The sequence below is a fragment of the Silene latifolia genome, chromosome Y (assembly GCF_048544455.1).
Source record: "Silene latifolia isolate original U9 population chromosome Y, ASM4854445v1, whole genome shotgun sequence".
Taxonomy (NCBI): Eukaryota; Viridiplantae; Streptophyta; class Magnoliopsida; order Caryophyllales; family Caryophyllaceae; genus Silene; species Silene latifolia.
The window spans coordinates 356,914,828-356,939,231 of NC_133538.1; the positions used below are offsets into that span (position 1 = coordinate 356,914,828).

The 24,404-nt window shown below is 38.7% G+C and overlaps 1 long non-coding RNA gene across 1 annotated transcript; it reads right to left on the reverse strand.

The window, feature by feature from the left end:
- Positions 1 to 1,303: 1,303 nt before the first annotated feature.
- Positions 1,304 to 3,925, reverse strand: LOC141633792 (uncharacterized). Its single transcript, XR_012538553.1, has 3 exons — positions 3,598 to 3,925; positions 2,271 to 2,349; positions 1,304 to 1,554 (listed from the first exon to the last, which is right to left on the reverse strand). It is a non-coding gene; the product is annotated as an uncharacterized LOC141633792 (long non-coding RNA).
- Between the last annotated feature and the right edge of the window lie 20,479 nt (positions 3,926 to 24,404).

The following is a 24,404-nucleotide window of genomic DNA, read 5'->3' on the forward strand; positions in this document are numbered from 1 at the left end:
CCCCGAATGGATCACCACAGTTTTTAAAACATTTAAACGGGGTCAGTACTAATCACACAATTCAATACATATATCAACAACAAGATAAACAGAGCTGAATGAATCACACACACACACACACACACACACACCACCAACTCCCATCGTCTCAATCTACGACCGTCCCCGGACCACCGCCATGGGGGACCGCAGCCGTTCCCACCTAAGCCCCGCTCATCGTACGAGCGATAACCCTGTCCCATTAATGTGCACATCCCCTCCCGTGGCGGGTTCCACGAAGGGCGAAACTAGGGCGTGAAGTCACTCCGGCAAGTGACCCCACTCAGCCGAGAACGCATCTCGAGAACCATCAACAACCAATCACAATCACAATCACAATCGCAATCACAATCATCATATCAAACAACTAACTACAAAGACATCACCAATATCCCATTATGGGACTAATACGAGTAGGAAATCCTACCGAAAGCACAACACGCAGACGGTATCTACAAAATTTGTATCAAAACGGCTCCTCTACGAATTCTCCTCCTATCATACAGCACATAAAGACTACACATCACAAACTACACACCAAAACCCCCAATTCCTAAATTAGGGTTTAACCAATCTTAACAAAACATTATAAAAACTATATTAAAAGCTTACCCTCGACGCAAGGAATCCAACGACACGAAAAACGACAAGAACCGACCGTCTGAACTCCGGGAATTGCTAAGAATGCGATTAGGAAGATGAACTGGTTGCTTTCTCTCTTAAACGGGGTTTTAGGTTTTGTAAAAGTGATTTAAAACAATGACGACTATGTTTAAATACCTTAATCGCATAATTAACAAAACCCGAGAAAACTCCCCGTAAAACCGGACACTCGATCGAGTACCCAAGGTACTCGATCGAGTACCCCTTACTCGATCGAGTACCCCACTACTCGATCGAGTACCCAACAGTCGAAACTATTTTATCTCGCAACTTACCCTTACTCGACAGAGTAAGGGCTACTCGATAGAGTACCCAAAGACTCATAAATACGGAGTATTACAGTCTTCCCTCCTTAAAAGGAACTTCGTCCCCGAAGTTCAACCCATACATAAAAACAACCATACAGACTCGACCAAGACACAACAACTTAGCTAAGGACTCAAGAACTCGACCGAACATAGAACATGAACTCTTAACACCCACTCCACCAACTATGTTTACTTCCACAACATGACTCACTATATCGTATCTACCACATATATATCTCTCACGATACCAACTCCATACATAACCTGTAACACCCCGGTTTATAAAAGAAGTCCTCGTCAAGACATTCTCTAATAAAACGGACTGTTACCATCTCGGTTTCCCGAGGTAGTGAATAACAAATTAAACTCCAAGGCAATTATATAATATTTTAACTTAATTATTACAAACCTCTCTTCAACTCGATTACAAGAACTGACATAAATAAAAGTGAAAGTCTTCTAGGTGATGATCTAGCCACTAAGTCGTCTGATCCAATGCCTCACGCCCATCAAGCTCCCGTCCTATCTCTTAAACCTGTCAAGTCTGCTCCCCATAAAACGGATCATCACAGGTGTTCACGAATACACAGGGTCAACCACGAGGTTGAGTAGGGAAAACATAATAAGTACGACAACAAAGTACATAACTCCATTTCCAATTAAATCACATACTCCACCTCTCCATATCACGGACCACAATAACTTCCACACCATATCAATAACTTCCACACCGTATCAATAACTTCCACACCATATCAATAACTTCCACACCATGTCACAGACCCTGAATATCACAGACCCTGAATATCACAGACCCTGAATATCACAGCCCCTGAATATCACGGCCCCTGAATATCACAGACCCTGAATAATCTTTGTTCCATATCACAGACCCTGAATAACCTCCACACCGTCTCATATCACCACATGATAGGGTATGCATAACATAACAAAATTAATCAACATTATAAATAATATCACATGCCGTTTACGAAGTGAAATATAAACCAAGTCTCCTTATTCCCCGTCTCCAATGCATATGAACGCCCAAGAGATTTAATGCAATGCAATATGTAAATAAGTCACTGAACTGATAAATCATAAAGTCATGCCAGTTACTCGATGTTGTGATATCTTACTCAATACGATCAAATCAGTCAATCACCTTTCCCAATATAAATGATAATATAAATCAACCACCACGAATTCAGCCAACACAATTCAACAATAACGATAATAGGACAAGTGTATTTCCCCTACCTCAAGTGCCAGCAAATCCAATTAAGCAGTCCAGAATAAAGCAATGAATTTGATTATCGATCCTTCACGAATCCGTCACCTAAAACAATTATAATGTTTATAATTACTAACTACCAAATATAGACATCTCTCAAATAGAAGTCTTCCCGACATACAATCCCGACACCAACATATGCCCGGCTGATAATTAAAGTAACCCAATTAGTATTTGACCCAACTTCCCAAAATAGAAGTTATTAAAGTATAATTTCTTAAAATGGAAACCTTCCCGATATAGTAACTTTTCTCTTTTAACAAACCCGACTCAAAAACCCGACTTGAATTATTTAACCGGCTCGGGAATTAAATTGGATAAACTAATATGATAATTAAATGAATTATATGATTTATAATTACCCGAGTCAATTCCTTAACAACTTAAACAATCCCGTCTCAAAACCCGTCTCCAATCATTTAACTTTTATTAATTATTATTTTATTTTAGATACTCGGAATTTAAATCAATTGATAATTAAAGGATTAAACGGATTATTCGATTAAGAGAAACCCGAATTAATTATTTGAATAACTCAGCAATACCAACTCAACCCGTCTTTAATTATTTAAGTACTCGGAAGTTAATTTAATTAAGAATACGACCAACTACTAAATATAACGATTAAATTATGAAAACCCGTCTTTAAATAACTCGGAAGTTCATTTAATTACTAAACACGATAATTTAAATAATCAAGACAACGAATCAAACCCGACTACACACACGCACACATTCGCTCTCACCCACACCCTTCGAACACCACGAGCCACCGTGACAACCACCAGCCGTGGTCCCCACTCGCCCCACCACCAACGGCCACCCCCATTGGGGTCGACTTGCCGCCATGGTCCAAACCCAGGCCATCACTTAGCCTGGTTCACCACCACGCCGCCCCAAACACCTTATTTTCACGACTCACCACCACCGCCATTGTTACATAATACCTGCCAAATCCCCACCACCTTTCTCGTCGTCAAACAGTGTACCCATACACAGTGGCGCCACCTCGTCGACCTCCCCCTAGTCGACGGTGGTGCCACCCCAAGGTTACCTGTCCAAACTCGCCTGGAAAACTAATAACCAACCCGTTTTGAAAGTCTCAGTCGACAAAGCCTACCACCGCCATTTCCACCACCCACACTCACCCTAACCACCACTATATCACTCGCCACACACCCCACTACCCATATACCCCACTCACAACCACCATAAACACCTCCCCTAGTCACGAACTAACAACCAAAAGCCCGACAGGAATGGGAAAACAGAGGAGGAGGGGTGAACTCATACCTTTTCCGACATCATAACAGCGGCCAGGGTTGACCACGGCCGCCGACCACCGCCCTTAGGTCTTCCTAGTTGTGCCGTCATCACCCAGACACTCTCCCTCCCTCTCAAATTGCGTGAATGGCTGAGATCTTAGCCGAGGAAAGGAGGGAGGCGGGTTGAGGTGTGAGAAATGAGGGAGGCGGGTAGAGAGTGAGTACTATTAGGGTTTAGGGTTAATTAGGGTTAGGGTTAAATAGGGTTAGGGCTAAATGGGCTGGACGTGTATTGGGCCAGCTCAAATGGGCCGATGCTTAATTGTTCAGCTCACCTTTCGAACTTCTTTTAAACCCGTCTTAATTAACTTAGCTCGATAACTTAACATAATTTTCGACTAACGATTAACCCGACATAATTAATATTATAAAATGTATAATATTTAATATATAATAATATCCATGTAATTTATTATATAAAAACCATTTAATTTATTATATAAAATACGGGGTATTACAGTCTTCCCCCCTTAAAATGAACTTCGTCCCGAAGTTCGCTCCCATACCCAAACCTCAAAATGGTATTGTATATCGTACTTACAAACGTCACGCATTTCCAACACTGTTAACACACACTTTTGACACATCAATTAAACATCACAAAAACGAAATGTTACATTCTGCCCTCCTAAAAATAAACTTCGTCCCGAAGTTTTAGCTCTTCTTTACTTAACCCAATTAACTACGACTAATAACTACCGGAGAACACAACTGTATAATAATTAAATACTCATCTGCGAACACCATCATCTTTTCATCTCAATTCCGATCTCAAACTCAACATAAACTCATTAACCATGGTCGCACTGGACCGCAAACATATCTCCCGTAATCATCACTCGGCTCATAGGCCACTCATAACTCATTACCAGCAGTTTAATCACCCTCTCCTTTTACACATCAACCAATTTACAGAAGTAGGAACAACACATATGGAACTCAATTGTATAGGTACCCCTCAACTAAACATCAACTTGGTCAACTATAACTTACAAACAAGTGCAAATTAAGCATCAAGATTTTACAATCCTCCCCAACTAGAAACATGGTTACGTCCTCGTAACCTTCATTATTATAACAACGGCCTCAAACTACTGCTAACAACTTAAAAAGGATAAAAGGTTCTCAACTCACGTCCCAGATAACTAGTTCTTACCAAAGACAATCGATACACAACTCTTTCAAGGATGCTGCCGTTACCAGTAAAAATCATTAGTAATTATTCATCTCACCAATCATTGTAATTCATACTTTAGAATATAGGGGATCAATCATCATAAGGAAGGAATTAGGGTCAACACTTTGGTAAATCGATCTTATTAAAATTTATAACCTAATAGGTCCAATCTAACTTTCCTTTACACAATTGTACAAATTCAGGTCAAGACACAGAATCACCGATAACAAATGAAGACAACCAGTTTCGCAGTACTTATTGTCCCAGAATATTTTCAATCCTCATCGCAAAGATTTGGTATTTATTCATAAATGACGAATGCACATTGATTGGCAATTTTATAACTTATTGGTCGAGTCACACAAGTGATTAAGCAACGATATTGGAAAGGTAACATACAAGACTATCATACATAAATTTTTGTTCTTTGTATTAATATATTTAAACTGCACCCAACACAATGACATACAAGGTTAATGTATTTAACGACACAAATTTTACAATTATTCGTTACCTGTCATGCTAATATCAACTTACCATGTTAACACGTAACTCACTTAAATCACCACATCACATTTCCCGTTTCGACATTCGTAACCAACCACAATCCACCAATTCGCTACCTGAACGAACAACATGACTAACTTGACCCACCACTTGTGACTCCGTTCTAGTTTCATTACTCCAGACTTAGCAACTATCATGTAACCACTCAACCAGACACTAGCTGGAAATCTCCTTCCGGATTTATACTCACACGACAAAATTTAGCTTCATTTTCAAACTTTTACTTTCATACCGGGCGATGAATAACTTTCCTACTCATAAATCTTATAACCGAGCCGTCATAGAATCCACTTACGGCTTACTACGAAACCCAAAATCAGATAAACTTAATTCAATTCCTTTAAACAAAACAAGCTTGGGTGTCGACTCATATATTATAATCTTACAGATTCAGCTTATTCATTTCAGTCCTATCTTTACTAATGAACGACTATTACCTCAATCATCAGGATTTTAGTTGCACTTCTTTACCCAGTTATATTCACGACTCAATTAAACGTAACTATAACAACTATCATTTAAACCAATGTGTATCATGTGAATCATAAAAGGGTTATCCCATTATAATATTGCCAACATAGTTATCATAAACAATCCTTATCAGAATATAATTGATAGTGATGACTCGAGAATCTAGATATACCAATCGTCGTATTATATCAAACAATTTCCTTTATATCATGCTCCTACAAATGCAAGAATCCCTTTAGTATTTTATGACGATATAGTGATGAACATATCCACTAAGAATTAACAACGCTGTTTATTTTCATGCTATAAGTTTTAAGTTTAACTGAAATAATTTAATGCAATGTAAGTAATAAATATAACTTTAGGCACACAACTCATATGAAAGGCATTAGAACTCAGATGACACCCTACACGTGTGCTCATTTAGACACAATCATTACTACCACCCATGTGTAACTTTTAAACAAAATTATTGTAAATATTCATGCGAGTATATTAGAAGATCAAATTAACTTTCAACGTTATCAACTTTACTAAGATGTGACAATATAGTTTTATTATTCATATATGTCCGACCATTATGCAAATATGATATAAAATATTACTAACATGCCAAACATATATAAAACATGTAACAACTGGACTCGTTTAAAATATTTCACCCCCGATTACGAATCAAATTAATTTATTCAATTTTACTCATACCATCACGCCAACAATGTTATCAACTAAACTTCAATTTTTTTATCACTGGTTGAGATACGTAACTACTGAACATGCCTGCTACTATCATCATATAAGGACATTATAAATTCATATTATTAAAGCTCGTGAATTAATCAAACACTGTATGTAGACTCAACCTAGAACACACATTTTACAAATCATGATTCACGTTGTAACTTTCAAAGATCACGAATAAATAACCGTTCGATTAAAGCTTGGTTCATATTACTTTTGCAAAACACGGAGAGTTAAAATCACACGGAAAAGAATTAGGTTCAAAGCACAAGAATACCATTTTAAAGAATTTTACAACTCAGTTGGTCCCACCAAACATGTGACAGCTATTGGTCCAAAACTTGGGTCAGTTTGCAAAACTTATTAGTATTGAGACATCAAGATTTTTCGTGGCTGATCAATTTGAACACATATGTGAATTTTACGATCGATGGAGTTGGAAATTATGCGAAAATTATTAATACCATTTAAATGAGGATTTTCACAAAATCGTTGGTCAAAATATCACTGCACAAAACTTCCTAACCACAGCTCACCAAAATAATTATTACTCCTAGTCTGTATATCTTATAAGCATGAAACCAACGCTAAATGAATACTAACTGACGAGACTACCTCTCATAAAATTTTTATCGATAGGCAATAAACAGAACAGAAATGGTAGTAAGGTCAATTAAAGAATAACATCAAGCAAAACAAGTTTCATCACTAAGTTTTTCATTTACTATGTTCCAACTCTTACAACCACACTATTGTTACTAACCCATACCAACTTAGATCTCACATTGTACTTACGTAAACATATACCCCATAGAACCCCTTCGCATCTCGATCTACTCATTACCTCTACTTTACGATTGCTATGACTAAAAACAGGCAATTCAACAGCGTTTCTTATTACTACCACATTATTATACTAGCATGGCTTTGGGATCACATAACCGCATATTACTAGACATAATAGTACTATCCATACATCATTCAACGTCCACCTAGGTAATTATCATCGACTCGCAATTATTTTCATGCTCACGACTAGCACAACACTTCATTGATTATTAACCTGAACTCGAAAATTTATTCTTCATTTCCACAACATTATATGATTACGCCATCATTCATACAAGATACTTACCGTAGCGTTGTCTCGCAGAATGGTTAAAATACATAGGTCTCAAGGTATATATCAACTCGATTATGCAATAATCTGTGCATCAATCAACACTTAGGCAACAATACAGGAATCTCAGGTTCAACCTTATGCAACTTTTCTACCCTTTCTCTCATATACCCTCAGGGTTTTCCGAGTCAAACTGAGAGGGCCACTGGTTCGGTGTGAGGGGGCCCCTAACTCAAACCTTACCTCAGTGTGCTCCTAACAGTTCTATCCTGGTGTTCATTTTATTTAGACTCATCCTAGGTTCATTGGGCTCATTGGTTTAGGCCTGAGGATCGTTCGCTCTGATACCACTTTGTAACACCCCGGTTTATAAAAGAAGTCCTCGTCAAGACATTCTCTAATAAAACGGATCACATTACCATCTCGGTTTCCCGAGGTAGTGAATAACAAATTAAACTCCAAGGCAATTATATAATATTTTAACTTAATTATTACAAACCTCTCTTCAACTCGATTACAAGAACTGACATAAATAAAAGTGAAAGTCTTCTAGGTGATGATCTAGCCACTAAGTCGTCTGATCCAATGCCTCACGCCCATCAAGCTCCCGTCCTATCTCTTAAACAAGTCAAGTCTGCTCCCCATAAACGGATCATCACAGTGTTCACGAATACACAGGGTCAACCACGAGGTTGAGTAGGGAAAACATAATAAGTACGACAACAAAGTACATAACTCCATTTCCAATTAGTCACATACTCCACCTCTCCATATCACGGACCACTGAATAACTTCCACACCATATCAATAACTTCCACACCGTATCAATAACTTCCACACCATATCAATAACTTCCACACCATGTCACGGACCACGAATATCACAGACCACGAATATCACGGACCACGAATATCACACCCACGAATATCACGGCCCCAATATCACGGACCACTAATAATCTTTGTTCCATATCACGGACCACTGAATAACCTCCACACCGTCTCATATCACCACATGATAGGGTATGCATAACATAACAAAATTAATCAACATTATAAATAATATCACATGCCGTTTCACAGTGAAATATAAACCAAGTCTCCTTATTCCCCGTCTCCAATGCATATGAACGCCCAAGAGATTTAATGCAATGCAATATGTAAATAAGTCACCTGAACGATAAATCATAAAGTCATGCCGATTTACTCGATGTTGTGATATCTTACTCAATACGATCAAATCAGCCAATCACCTTTCCCAATATAAATGATAATATAAATCAACCACCACGAATTCAGCCAACACAATTCAACAATAACGATAATAGGACAAGTGTATTTCCCCTACCTCAAGTGCCAGCAAATCCAATTAAGCAGTCCAGAATAAAGCAATGAATTTGATTATCGATCCTTCACGAATCCGTCACCTAAAACAATTATAATGTTTATAATTACTAACTACCAAATATAGACATCTCTCAAATAGAAGTCTTCCCGACATACAATCCCGACACCAACATATGCCCGGCTGATAATTAAAGTAACCCAATTAGTATTTGACCCAACTTCCCAAAATAGAAGTTATTAAAGTATAATTTCTTAAAATGGAAACCTTCCCGATATAGTAACTTTTCTCTTTTAACAAACCCGACTCAAAAACCCGACTTGAATTATTTAACTTAGCTCGGAATTAAATTGGATAAACTAATATGATAATTAAATGAATTATATGATTTATAATTACCCGAGTCAATTCCTTAACAACTTAAACAATCCCGTCTCAAAACCCGTCTCCAATCATTTAACTTTTATTAATTATTATTTTATTTTAGATACTCGGAATTTAAATCAATTGATAATTAAAGGATTAAACGGATTATTCGATTAAGAGAAACCCGAATTAATTATTTGAATAACTCAGCAATACCAACTCAACCCGTCTTTAATTATTTAAGTACTCGGAAGTTAATTTAATTAAGAATACGACCAACTACTAAATATAACGATTAAATTATGAAAACCCGTCTTTAAATAACTCGGAAGTTCATTTAATTACTAAACACGATAATTTAAATAATCAAGACAACGAATCAAACCCGACTACACACACGCACACATTCGCTCTCACCCACACCCTTCGAACACCACCTGAGCCACCGTGACAACCACCACCGTGGTCCCCACTCTGCCCACCACCAACGGCCACCCCCATTGGGGTCATTGCTGCCGGCGGGTCCAAACCAGTGCCATCACTTGGCCTGGTTCACCACCACGCCGCCCCAAACACCTTATTTTCACGACTCACCACCACCGCCATTGTTACATAATACCTGCCAAATCCCCACCACCTTTCTCGTCGTCAAACAGTGTACCCATACACAGTGGCGCCACCTCGTCGACCTCCCCCTAGTCGACGGTGGTGCCACCCCAAGGTTACCTGTCCAAACTCGCTTTGGAAAACTAATAACCAACCCGTTTTGAAAGTCTCGATCGACAAAGCCTACCACCGCCATTTCCACCACCCACACTCACCCTAACCACCACTATATCACTCGCCACACACCCCACTACCCATATACCCCACTCACAACCACCATAAACACCTCCCCTAGTCACGAACTAACAACCAAAAGCCCGACAGGAATGGGAAAACAGAGGAGGAGGGGTGAACTCATACCTTTTCCGACATCATAACAGCGGCCAGGGTTGACCACGGCCGCCGACCACCGCCCTTAGGTCTTCCTAGTTGTGCCGTCATCACCCAGACACTCTCCCTCCCTCTCAAATTGCGTGAATGGCTGAGATCTTAGCCGAGGAAAGGAGGGAGGCGGGTTGAGGTGTGAGAAATGAGGGAGGCGGGTAGAGAGTGAGTACTATTAGGGTTTAGGGTTAATTAGGGTTAGGGTTAAATAGGGTTAGGGCTAAATGGGCTGGACGTGTATTGGGCCAGCTCAAATGGGCCGATGCTTAATTGTTCAGCTCACCTTTCGAACTTCTTTTAAACCCGTCTTAATTAACTTAGCTCGATAACTTAACATAATTTTCGACTAACGATTAACCCGACATAATTAATATTATAAAATGTATAATATTTAATATATAATAATATCCATGTAATTTATTATATAAAAACCATTTAATTTATTATATAAAATACGGGGTATTACATAACCAACTACCATCCTCTAATGCTGCTAGCTCCATAATATCATCAACTATCAAATCCAATACCAAGACACTCATAGACATCAAACGGGATGTTACATTCTACCACCCTTAAAAGGAACTTCGTCCTCGAAGTTTACTCACACTCGTAACCTCATCATCCAACTGTCAACACTAGCGAAATATTCTCACACTCCTAAACATCACGCTACTACAAGCACGGTCATGACCTTTACTAAAATCACCCACAACACGAATAGATCTTTTATTCTACATCAAGACTCAACTTCCGAATGTATTACCATATGTACAAGCATCAAAATCTGTTTTATCGCATCCTACTCCTCTTAAGACAAATGTTACGTCCTCGTAACTCACTAATACCAAACCATATCTATATCTCATTACCCTCTGTACCACCACCACAACGATAACCGTCTATAACCCAAACACTCACCATTCTTATATCCAAGGCTCCCATACATAAACATTTCCCATTCCTCACTCATTCGGCAAGCAAGACCTAACCTATACCATAAACTCGTAGCAAATCACCATACCCACTCTCCATTATTACTGCCAAACAACATACCTCTCTACGTAAGGCACTTATCTCCCAGAAGCATAACTCACGATCCGCACTCATTACGTACACGCACCCTAGATCCTCAAGTTCTTTCTTTCATTACCGCAAAATTCATACACAACTTAACATGACACTAATTTCCCCAACACTCTACACTCACTGTCTCAATCAAAAGATTATGAACTACCTGCCGCTTTCAGGTCATTACAACACATGTTCCACGAATCATTTTCCATTACCATGTCTACCGATGTCTCATCTGAAAACAAGATCAAAATTACCGTAACAACCTCTCACAACCGTGTCCCATCAACAGATTATTACTATCCCATGACAACAACGAAACATATACAACTCTATTTCAATCATACTCTACCTCATTCCCAACTTAACCTGGTAAAGAAAACATGAATAAGCAAGACAACCGTCTATCAAAGACAAACCGACACTCGCAGAGAGCAACATCAAACAAAACAACAATCTATGTATAATTGGTATGTACTTTCAAACTCGAATCATAATCATCCCGCCTACTCCACCACAACCGGTGACGGCATCACAACACCGCCACCAACAGCCACACCGTAGTGCGAAAATACCCGCATCACAAAGACTATGTACCGTGCCCGGATCACCACCCGAGGCACCACAACCACACCGATAGACATCACAACTGCATACAATTCCCATAAATACTGACTTAGCATAACTTCTCAGACAAGAAAAACTTACTCAAATCCACTTTATTAAACCACCACGCAACATATCATATGGATAAACAGATAAGCATCTCATGTACATCATCTCTACCATTTCCCGGAATACACATGTGTTATCAATACACATAAAATTATAACTAGCTATGTCAAATCAATCAAATTATTACCTTTTTGGATATCATTCAACTAAATTACCGTGTCCAACATATATATTACAGAACATTCATAAAACAACTTTATAATTATCACACCATACCACTTCTTGTGAGGTCCGAACCTCACACAAACATTTACACATATCATAGACCCGTAATCACAACCAACTAGTCAATCCCGACCACGTAAGTCACCACTCGAAAAAAGTTACCGTCGCCCGAGTTTAACTCATATGCCCCTCATAACATATTCCCCCATTCGTACAACCATTACCATTACTTTCGCCAAATATAATCACACCTTCACTATTCAACTAATAGCGTCCGCCTCATCTAACCACATCTTATACCCTCTCACAATCATACACAACAATCGGGTCCCTACCAAATCAACCTCTTTAGAATTGCTACCTTTCTAATATTCCATCACTCTTAGCCATTAGTGATAACACCACAACGCTACCGCATTTGCTCATATATCAAATATCTTACACTCATATCAAAATAACATGGTTTTTCTACCATTTTTGGTTAACATTGCAAATAACGAACATCAAACCCATCCACAAAATTACCTCAACATTATTCCCAATGCTATCTTATTTGTATTGTCATCCAACTCTCCACCAAATATCTCGTATCGTGCCAATACTCCACCAACTTCTTACTCCCTTAATTCCTCGAAACTCATTACCAAACATGTTGCCCTGAAACTCCTATATAACCCTTAGCTAACATCCTCGTGATACCATCACATATTTCGATGATTTCTTATCTTTATATCACATAGCTCCGGTGAACATTTTCCTCAACTTACTTTTATCCTTCTTTTCTCTTTACACTCAATAATACCAATTAATAGTTCAACTCCTTATTCCTTCTAGCTAACTCTTTAGAAATCACGGTTACCCCTTCGTTGCTCCAAAACTCGGTTCCATTATTTTCTACCGACATCATCTCACTCTTTCTTCCCATGGATCTTCTCTTATTATGCTATCACTCATACTTGCCACTAATCTATCCATAGAACCAACGTTTAATGTTCAAACAATTGCATCTCCTTTTTACATCTCTAGAAATCAGAATTCATTTAATACCGTTAATTACCCAAGGAACTCACACAGTAGTTTCATCTTTTAATAAACCAAACCTCCCAAACTCACTCACTGTCTACAAATACATCTCGCGACATGTCTCCACAAAGTTCACTATATATTACTCTTCTCAACCCCTTTAAACGAACTTTCACTACATAAATCCATAACCCACACGACTCCTAACCATTTCCCTCCATAACTCTTTACACATCTCAAGCTGCCACTATCCACATTCTTACTTTCAATATTTTCATTCTCACGTTCATTATACTCACATCATCCCTTGCCTATATTCACTTATTTTTACATTACTCAACACACAATCATATCACTCATCCCGTCTCGCAAAACGTGCGCCATGCCTCAATAAACTATACCAATCTTCCTTTTCTTTTTCCACCATCTATCATAATCACATATAACTCATGTCCTCCTCACCGAACTCATACTCATCATAGTGCCACTCTTTACATCATAAGATTGGGTAACTTACGCTTCAGGACCAACACATACGTAAAACAATGCATAAAGAAGTAATACAACTCCTTTGAATTAAACATAATATGCAACGAATGTCAAAAGACAAACATATGACCCGAAATACGCATATGACCTGCACAGACCCCACTCGATCGAGTACCAGAACCTACTCGATCGAGTTGAGGCTACTCGATCGAGTGCCCCGACTCCAGAACCCAAACAGACCTTCTGATCTCTGACTTACTCGACCGAGTAGCCCGGCTACTCGATCGAGTGACCCCATACTCGATCGAGTGCCCGAGGTACTCGATCGAGTGCCCAAAACACGATTCTGGTCAAAATAACGACAAGTACCCACTCGATCGAATCAAACCCACTCGATCGAGTCATGCAGACTCGTGAATACTACCCGCATGTTATCTCACATACCCCAACGTACTATGCCTTCATTATTATTTCAACATTATGATTACAACTACGCATTCACATCTCACGCGACTCCTCATACAATTAACAAAATAATCTACTTCGTGTTATCAAGTGCCACGTTATAAACAACCATCATGCTTTTCATCCAATTCGTTATATAAAACACATATCATTGAACCTCTATTCTTCATGTTACTACTTACCAAAAGTCAAACATTACCATCTATCATGCTCATATGACATTCAACTTTCAATCATGTATTACCCGCATGTTTTAAATTTTCATAAATTTTCATAACACAAACCACACCCATACACTACAAATCCTATTCCCATGTTGCTAATACAACAACATTACAAATCCACTTCATCACACATCATCATATACGAACTACTTTCTTTTTCTACCATATCATTCATCATTCTCATATACTTTTCCAACGATTCCAACCAACATGTCAAGCAACCATCATGCAACATGCTTTCAACAAACCATATACAGCACAATTAACATACACGTCGCACATATACACACGGACTCCACGTTCCCATACCATGTGACTGGCTTAAGTATCATGGGGCCAAGATTTTGAAGTGAGGGCGCCTACTCACCCAAAACCTAGCATCACCGGCTCCCATTACACATACACCAGGTTCATTTTATTAGACTCCCTATGTTCATTATGTTCATTTGTTACAGTTTCCAAAATCGTCGCTCGATACCATTTGTAACACCCCCATACTCCAAGTGCCTTACCAGGACCACTCGGTATAAGGATACTACCATCTCGGTTGCGAGGTACCTTGAATATCATAAGACAATAAAGAAACGTACTTTTAAAGTAATTATAGATTAAGCGATTACATGTTATAACCAAAACTAATAAAAGGAATTACAAGCTTCTCATACGGACTACGACTAAACTATCAAAGCTACTAGACTTCGTCGACACACAATGAAGACTTCTAACCGCCACGTGATGACTCATCCCGCTTATCCCATACGCGTCATATCACACCTTTCTCAATAACGCTCACCACCCCGAATGGATCACCACAGTTTTAAAACATTTAAACGGGGTCAGTACTAATCACACAATTCAATACATATATCAACAACAAGATAAACAGAAACTTGTCACACACACACACACACACACCACCAACTCCCATCGTCTCAATACGATCGTCCACCGACCACCACCAAAGGGGGGGGACCGCAGCCGTTCCCACCTAAGCCCCGCTCATCGTATTTGGCGATAACCCCGTCCCATTAATGTGCACATCCCCTCCCGTGGCGGGTTCCACGAAGGGCGAAACTAGGGCGTGAAGTCACTCCCGCAAGTGACCCCACTCACCGAGAACGATCTCGAGAACCATCAACAACCAATCACAATCACAATCACAATCGCAATCACAATCATCATATCAAACAACTAACTACAAAGATATCACCAATATCCCATTATGGGACTAATACCGAGTAGGAAATCCTACTGGAAAGCACAACACGCAGACGGTATCTACAGATGTATCAAAACGGCTCCTCTACGAATTCTCCTCCTATCATACATAACACATAAAGACTACACATCACAAACTACACACCAAAACCCCAATTCCTAAATTAGGGTTTAACCAATCTTAACAAAACATTATAAAAACTATATTAAAAGCTTACCCTCGACGCAAGGAATCCAACGACACGAAAAACGACAAGAACCGACCGTCCGAACTCCGGAATTGCTAAGAATGCGATTAGGAAGATGAAGTGGTGCTTTCTCTCTTAAACAGGGTTTTAGGTTTTGTAAAAGTGATTTAAAACAATGACGACTATGTTTAAATACCTTAATCGCATAATTAACAAAACCCGAGAAAACTCCCCGTAAAACCGGACACTCGATCGAGTACCCAAGGTACTCGATCGAGTACCCCCTTACTCGATCGAGTACCCCAGCTACTCGATCGAGTACCCAACAGGTCAGAAACTATTTTATCTCGCAACTTACCCTTACTCGACAGAGTAAGGGCTACTCGATAGAGTACCCAAAGACTCATAAATACGGAGTATTACAAAGGTGTCTTAAGGTAGAGTACCTAGAAGATCGTCCCCACCATCAAGAACCACGCGAGGTGAAGTGGAAGCGAGGTGAAGTGGAAGCGAGCAATGTGCAGCTTCCTAGCATAGTGGGACGTCGCCCCCCACGCATCACGAAGAAACGCTGGGATGGCCCGGGCAAGTCCTTAAGGGTTTATGCATGAATCGTAGCACTATGAGTAATATTTTACTTTCCAACACTTTCTTTTCAAGTTTCACCTCGGAGGAAAAGACCCTAGAAACAAAGTGTAACTAGTCCTCTTTTCCCGGAGTCGCCAAATCAGGACAAGGCCCTCGGGAACTGCGTCCGCGGGATCCACACCAGGCATAATCGACTCGAGGTTCTTTCGAATCTAATTAAGACATATTAGAGTCGTAACCAAGTTTTTTGGGAACTTGGAACCGTTCAAGTCAACTTTACACCTTTCATCGAAAAGCATAAAGCCCATCGACTACGAGTGATTAAAGATAAAGACTTGTACCCTATATCACTCGATTTGAATGACCCTCGTAATCCAATGGTATTTAGACGGATCCACAAACCATAGATCTTGAGTAAGGGGTGAGGGTACGTGTTGGGAAGCCCATAAGGACACCCAACCCCGCCCGTCGATAACGGCCTCTACTAAGTCAAGTGTCGGATTTCAAACAAGGTCATAGCTACTGCGATGTATGATATGCAAACGTTGTTTTAACCCTATCATGTGACAACAATTTCTATGTCGTTTTAGATGCAACTAAACTAAATTTGTCAAAGTTGTAATTTAGCATGTGGGTTGATTGATCTAGCAACATACAAACGAAACAAACAAGGCTTGATGGGAATGGGGGAGCCGTTGGGATCTACCCTATTACAAACCAGGTATTTCATGCCGACACAACGATAAATTAAAGATACAACTCGATCTAAATACAATCGCTAAATACAAAATTGCACGCGACACATAACATGGCCATTCGGCCCAGAAAACCGTGCACAAGGGGGTGACTCACGGCCTACATGACACACGGCCTTGGGTCACTCCTCGTGTTGCGTGCTTTCACTTAACCTCATCGAATTAGACATAGGGCTACGCACCAAAGCATGCATTAGCATAAACCGGGCCATGTTGCTTTAGACAACATGCGGTTTACTACGCTCCTACAAGCATTGGGGAACAACCGTCTAACCAAACAAGACCAAGGTTTTTTGAAGAGGTTTTGACTCAAAAGAAGTAAAACAAACTCGAAAATTACAACTCGATAAACAAACGATAAATTACAAGCTAACAAACGACAAAGAACAAAAGGTATAAAACAAACGAGACAAGGAAAGACGTGGCCAACCCCACGGCCTAAAGCCACGGCCCCCAGACACGGCTACCCTAATTCCTAGGTCGGGTTCATTAGTTAGAACGATTTGCAAAGCGATACGGGAGATACATTAGAAAACGATGATAAAAAAAAGGTCAGAAAGCTTCGCTTGAAGTCGAATATTCTACACGGTCCAAAGGGGGGTTGAATTAGGTCAAGTTTGCAAATTAAGTTAACTCATCGAGTGTTAATAAGAAGGTGCTAATCACGCACTCTTATACTAGCGAGAAATTAGGTGAAAAAGAAAGATGCGTTCAATTATTTACAGAATTGTTAGTTGATTTTTAAAGCTATGTCGATGCACCCTAATATGTCTAATTAGGTTATTAAATTAATTTAATGTCATCTAAATACGTCATAGGTTAACAATCAGAGGTTAAACTAACATACAACGGGTCCTAGGGTATGTCGATTTGGCCGAAACAATAAGGGGGTCGAAAGCGAAGAGCGAAGTTAGACAACTCGTTTTATTTATGCCCTACCTTGAACACGAGGATATGTAAATGAGACGGGGGTGTACGACCGACTGATGTAGCGGTTTCTTTCCCATCTCAAGTCAACGCGGTGTTCATGGTGGTACTTTAACTCATACTCGGACTAAACTAGTTTCATAGTTAATTTAAAACAATCGATAAACAAACGAGAAAACGAACAAAAAAAGACAATAAAAACGAGCATAAAACAAACGAAATAAAAGGGAGAAGAGGAGGATTTGATGCACCCTCAACCTACATGTATCGTTGACACCGTCTTGGGTCGTAATCGATGGTAGATTTTATCTCGAGAGGCCGTCGTCGACGAAGAATAAAGCAAACACGCGTTTTGGAAACTTTCTGGACAGCGATTTTCAAACGATGATATCTCCCTCGTTTCACGACGAAAATTCGATTTGAAAGATGTTTTGAAAACTAGAAAGAGAGGAGAACAGGGATATTAAAGCAACCCCTGCTCGTTTTGGGTTATTGGGCACGAAAAACGAGCACAAACAGAACTGGACAGACAAGAATAAACCGCGAAAACAGAGTGTTATTTCACTCTGTTTTTCGAGGGATTTCGTGTACTCTCAAGGGCAATTTGGCTCGTAAATCTTTATCTAATGTGTAGATGGATGTTATGTGGTTAATTAGGAGCAAGAAAATCGAGTTTTGATGGAGGTTTGATGGAGGAATGAAAGGGTTTTCGAAGAGGACACACAAACAGTTCAGTTTGTGTGTCGGTTTTGTTTAGGGTTTTTGAAGGATGTTTAGGGTTTGTTTCTGAGGTTTAAAGCTTGTGGGTGATGGTAGGATGTATGTAGAACTTAGAGGAATGAATGTATGGTGAAGGGGTGGTATTTATAAGGAGTTAAAATAGGTTAAAAGAGAGGGAGGGGCAATCGGGCTTCATCCCGTATGGCTGCTGTCCAGCCGTTTTTGTGAGGGTTTGAGGGGGGTTTTCTTGGTGATTAAGCTAGGATAATATGGGTAGGATACTAGGGTATGGGTTAGGGTTAATGGGTACGGGTCTTGGTAGTGTTTGGAGCGGGTTTGGGCTCGGGAATTGGCTGCCAAAACAGGGGGCTGCTCGGTTTATGCGTGGGCTGGTAGGGGATTTGGGACGAGAATTTGGGCCATGGATAGGGGGTTCGAACAAGGGTGGATGGGTATTGGTCTAGGTTGGTTAATGTACTCGAGATTCGTGCCAATTCGTAAAGGAAACGGGCTCAAAAACCGAGCTAAAATCGAGCTCAAAAACAAGTGTTCAAAACGAGTTCTTTTCGATTTTCAAATCAATTAACCCATTAAAATAAATGACTTTTCAAATCAAATATACTCATAAAATGATTTTTCAAATCAATTATTTATTTTATTTTCAATAAAATAAACTTGGGAAAATAAATTAAAAAGAAAATAAAATAAATTAAATTTACCTAAAAAACCATAATTTAAATATCATTTAAATTAATAAAATGAACTCACTAAAAAACATTAATTTAAATATCATTTAAAATAATAAAATGAATTCACTAAAAAAACATTAATTTAAATATCATTTAAATTAATAGAATACTTCATCGACGACGCCCATTCTACCTCGTAAACGAGCTCCAAATAATGACAATGACAACTAAAGAATACATGTGTCCTATCATCATCGGGTGTTTGTCGGGTTCTCTATAAATTCCAATATCGACGGATACGGGTATCTACACTCTCCTAAATCCTTCATTTGGAAGTGGTTACCTAACCACTTCTTAACAGAAGACAACATTGGAATATCATTTCCAATGAGTAGTATGTCATCGACATACCAGATTAGGAACACAACATTGCTTCCACTGAATTTCATGTATAAACATGGTTCCTCGACACTTCGAGTGAAACCATTTTCCTTTATAACATGATTGAATCGATGATTCCAACTTCTAGATGCTTGCTTAAGACCATAAATAGATCTCTTAAGCTTGCACACTTTGTTAGGATTTTTAGAATCAACAAAACCTTCGGGTTGTATCATGTACACCTCCTCTTCTAAATGCCCATTTAGAAAAGCGGTTTTGACATCCATTTGCCATATTTCATAATCATGAAATGCGGCGATCGCTAACAAAATCCGTATGGATCTTAGCATGGCTACGGGGGCGAAGGTCTCATCATAATGGAGACCTTGGACTTGGGTAAATCCTTTTGCCACTAGCCTAGCTTTGTAGACATCGTCATGTCCTTCTATGCCATTCTTGATTTTGAATATCCATTTGCATTGGAGGGGTCTTGCCCCTTTAGGCAAATCTACCAAGTCCCAAACTTGGTTTTCATGCATAGAATCCATTTCGGACTTCATGGCTTCAAGCCATAAGGAGGAATTAGGACTAGAGATTGCGGTCTTGTAGGTGGCGGGCTCGTCACTTTCTATAAGCAACACATCGAGTGTTCCATCTTCCTCGATAAGTCCCACATATCGATCGGGATGGCGAATTACTCGGCCCGTCCTTCTTAGTGGAGGAGGTACAACCGCGTTAGACGACGAAGGAACATCTTCTTGCGTCTCTTCCTCGGTTTGTGGCTCTTGAACTTCGTCAAGTTCAAAATTTCTCCCACTATGTCTCTTAGAAATAAATTGTCTTTCTAAGAAGACAGCCTCGCAAGACACAAACACTTTGTTATATTGAGGTTTGTAGAAGTAATAACCTCGTGAGGTTAAGGGGTAACCTACAAAGATGCACTTTTCGGATCTTGGGGCAAGCTTGTTGTCGTTCTTAGACTTGAAGTAAGCATCACATCCCAAAATCTTCATATAGGATATATTGGGAATCCTTCCCGTCCACATCTCACATGGAGTTTTCTCGGTGGATTTAGTGGAACTATTATTCAAAGATCTAATTGCGGTTTGAATCGCAAATCCCCAAAACGAGTTCGGTAACTCGGTTTGACTCATCATGAATCGAACCATATCAAGTAGGGTTCGATTCCTCTTTTCGGCAACACCATTAAGTTGTGGTGTTCCGGGTGGAGTAAGTTGTGATATAATACCACGACCTTTCAAGTGTGAATCAAATTCAAGGCTAAGGTATTCTCCACCACGATCGGATCGTAGTGCCTTAATCCTTTTGTTCAATTGGTTCTCTACTTCGTTTTGAAATTCCTTGAATTTCTCAAACGCATCACTCTTGTGTTTCATTAAATAGATATACCCATATCTACTCAAGTCATCGGTGAAGGTTATAAAGTAGTCATAATTACCACGAGCGGTGATACTCATTGGTCCGCATACATCGGTGTGTATGAGTCCTAATAGCTCACTAGCTCGTGTCCCTTTACCACTAAAAGGATTACGAGTCATTTTGCCAAGTAGGCAATATTCGCATGTACTAAATGATTGATAATCAAATGGTGTAATCACATTAGTTGAAATTAATCTTTTGATGCGATTCTCGTTTATGTGACCTAATCGACAATGCCAAATGAACGCTTCACTTGGGTCACTTGTTTTGAGTTTCTTAGATTGAATGTTATAAATATCATTCGTCGGATTTGAGGTCTCTAAAATGTAAATGTCATTAATGGAAGAAGCTTGGCCAATAACCAAATCATTCCTAGAAATAGTACAACGATTGTTCTTAATGACAAAACAAAAACCGTCCATGTCTAGCATGGCGATTGAAATAATGTTTTTAGAGAGCGTAGGCACATAAAAACAATTATCCAAATACAACTCAAATCCATTAGGCAAAGCTAAAACATAAGTTCCCTTGGATTTGGCCGCTACCCGAGCTCCATTTCCAAGGCGTAGATCCACATCTCCCTTGCTAAGCCTCTCCACGTCTCTTAAACCCTGTAAATGATTACAAAGGTGAGAACCACAACTGGTATCTAGTACCCATGTCGTAGTGGAAGTATAATTTATATCAATAACATAAATTTCTTTAGGAATTGTACCTTTTGGAGTAATGAGTCCTTCCCTTATATTTCGCAAATAAACGGGACAATTCCTAAGCCAATGTCCCATGCCATAGCAATAATGGCACTCATCATTAACTTGCTTGAAGTTTTTGATTTTCTTTCCTTTCTTCTTGAACCTTTTGCCCTTTGAAGCAATAGCTTGATTGCTTGAGCTCCCACTAGCTTTGGCATCTTTATCTTCCAGAGACAAAGATCCTATAGATTGTATGAGGTAGTCTTCCTGAGACGGACTCACACGAGGTCTAGTAGTAGTAGGTGGTTTAGAAGAAGTGATGAAGTTAAGGTTTCCATCCGAACCTATCCCGAAATGAAGTTCTCTAGTGCTGTCGAAATCATTGTTGGAGCAAATGTCGTCAAGAACATTGTGGTAGGACTCAATAGTTATTGGTGCGGTAGCGTTTGATGGATTCATTGTAATGCACTACAAATATGGAGGAAAGGAAAGATTAACATTTCGTCTTTTTAAATCATACTTGTAATTAATTAACAAGATATGAACATTTATATAGTGACCTCTACCCAACTATAATAAATGATTCCAAGACCCAAATTCATATTAACTTGGGCACGGTGTGGCCGATGAAACCCTCATCAATATAACTCGGTGGATTAACGTTTTAATCGATTCTACTTTTAGAACTGTTGGTCGATAATATTACATTAACATTTATCTATAGCCCAAAACACATTCAACAAGGGGACGGTGTGGCCGATAAAACCCTTATCAAAAACTTTTGTTGAGTTCAACCCAAATTTCGAATAAATGTGTCCATGATCCAAACCCACATTAACTTGGGCACGGTGTGGCCGATGAAACCCTCATCAACATGAATTCGGTGGATAGACATTTATCACCCACTTCCCCTACGTAACAAGGTTTGTACCCCGGTGTGGCCGAGTGCACTCCCTCACGAAATAGGTTTTCATGGTTTCTACTATTTGGTAAGGCTATGTCTCAATTGATTGTTTTAGCGAGAGGTCATGTCAATTTATTGTCTATCACGTTTTAAGTGAACTAAAGCGGTGAACTACGATAATTTTAATTGACACGGTCGATAAACTCGATAAAATGACAATGCATGTTTAGTTATGGCGATTTAGCGATGCATGTGACATAAAATAAAATGCAAGTATAAAAATAAATAAATCCTAGTATGGCCCTTTCCTAAAATAGAAAAACTATTTAACTATTACATATTCGGAAACCAACTCCATTGGTCCCTTGAACTTCGGTTGTGGCACGCATCTCGAGGTAACACCGTCTTTATGTATCAACATCTTGAAGAAATCCGTCTTTGGGAACTCCGAGATAAATAAAATTACATAATAAATTACATAATTTCCTATTATACATTTATAACTAAAATAAAATAAATCTATTAAATTACAAAACGGTGATACGAGATCACAATAAATTACAACCGAATCGATATTCCCATACATTTCGGGAAATACCAATTAAAATTTAAGGCCATACTAAGTAAAATTACATAATTCAAAATTACAAAAACTAAAATTATGACAATCATAAAGAAAATGCAGCATTATAATATGTATGATCATGCCCAATTTTATGCTAAATCGCCTTTAATTAGCCAATATCGTATATTACTCGGTTTTTACGGATTTGCGTGATTTCAACATTTTTATAATCACAAGAATACATAAACTCATATTTATGCATAAGTTAATTACCCTAACCTCTTAGGACTCAAAATTTAGTCTGCACTAATAATTTGACCATAATTAACCCATATTTTATAAAATTGTTCATAAATGTACCAAAAATTACAAAAATAAGCTATAAACTTCAAATAAATAAAAAAATTTCAAATAAATTTGAAATTTGAAATTTAAACTTATGAACATTCTGGAAAAATACCATGACACTCATAATATTCAAAATCTTAGGTTAAAAAATTTCGAAATTTTTCCGGAAAAACAATGTTGCGGTTTATCGATTTTTTAATAAAATAATCATAAAAATATGGAAAAATTATATTCATAAACTTTTCAATTTTAGATCTGAAAAATATAATAAAATGCAACATTAGACGTTTTTCCTAAGTCATAGATTATGTTTTATTAATTTTTCACTAATAATGTCACTATTTATGCTATTTTTTTCAAAAATCCATAAATCATGCAAAAAGACTTCTTTATAGCCAATTATTTTACA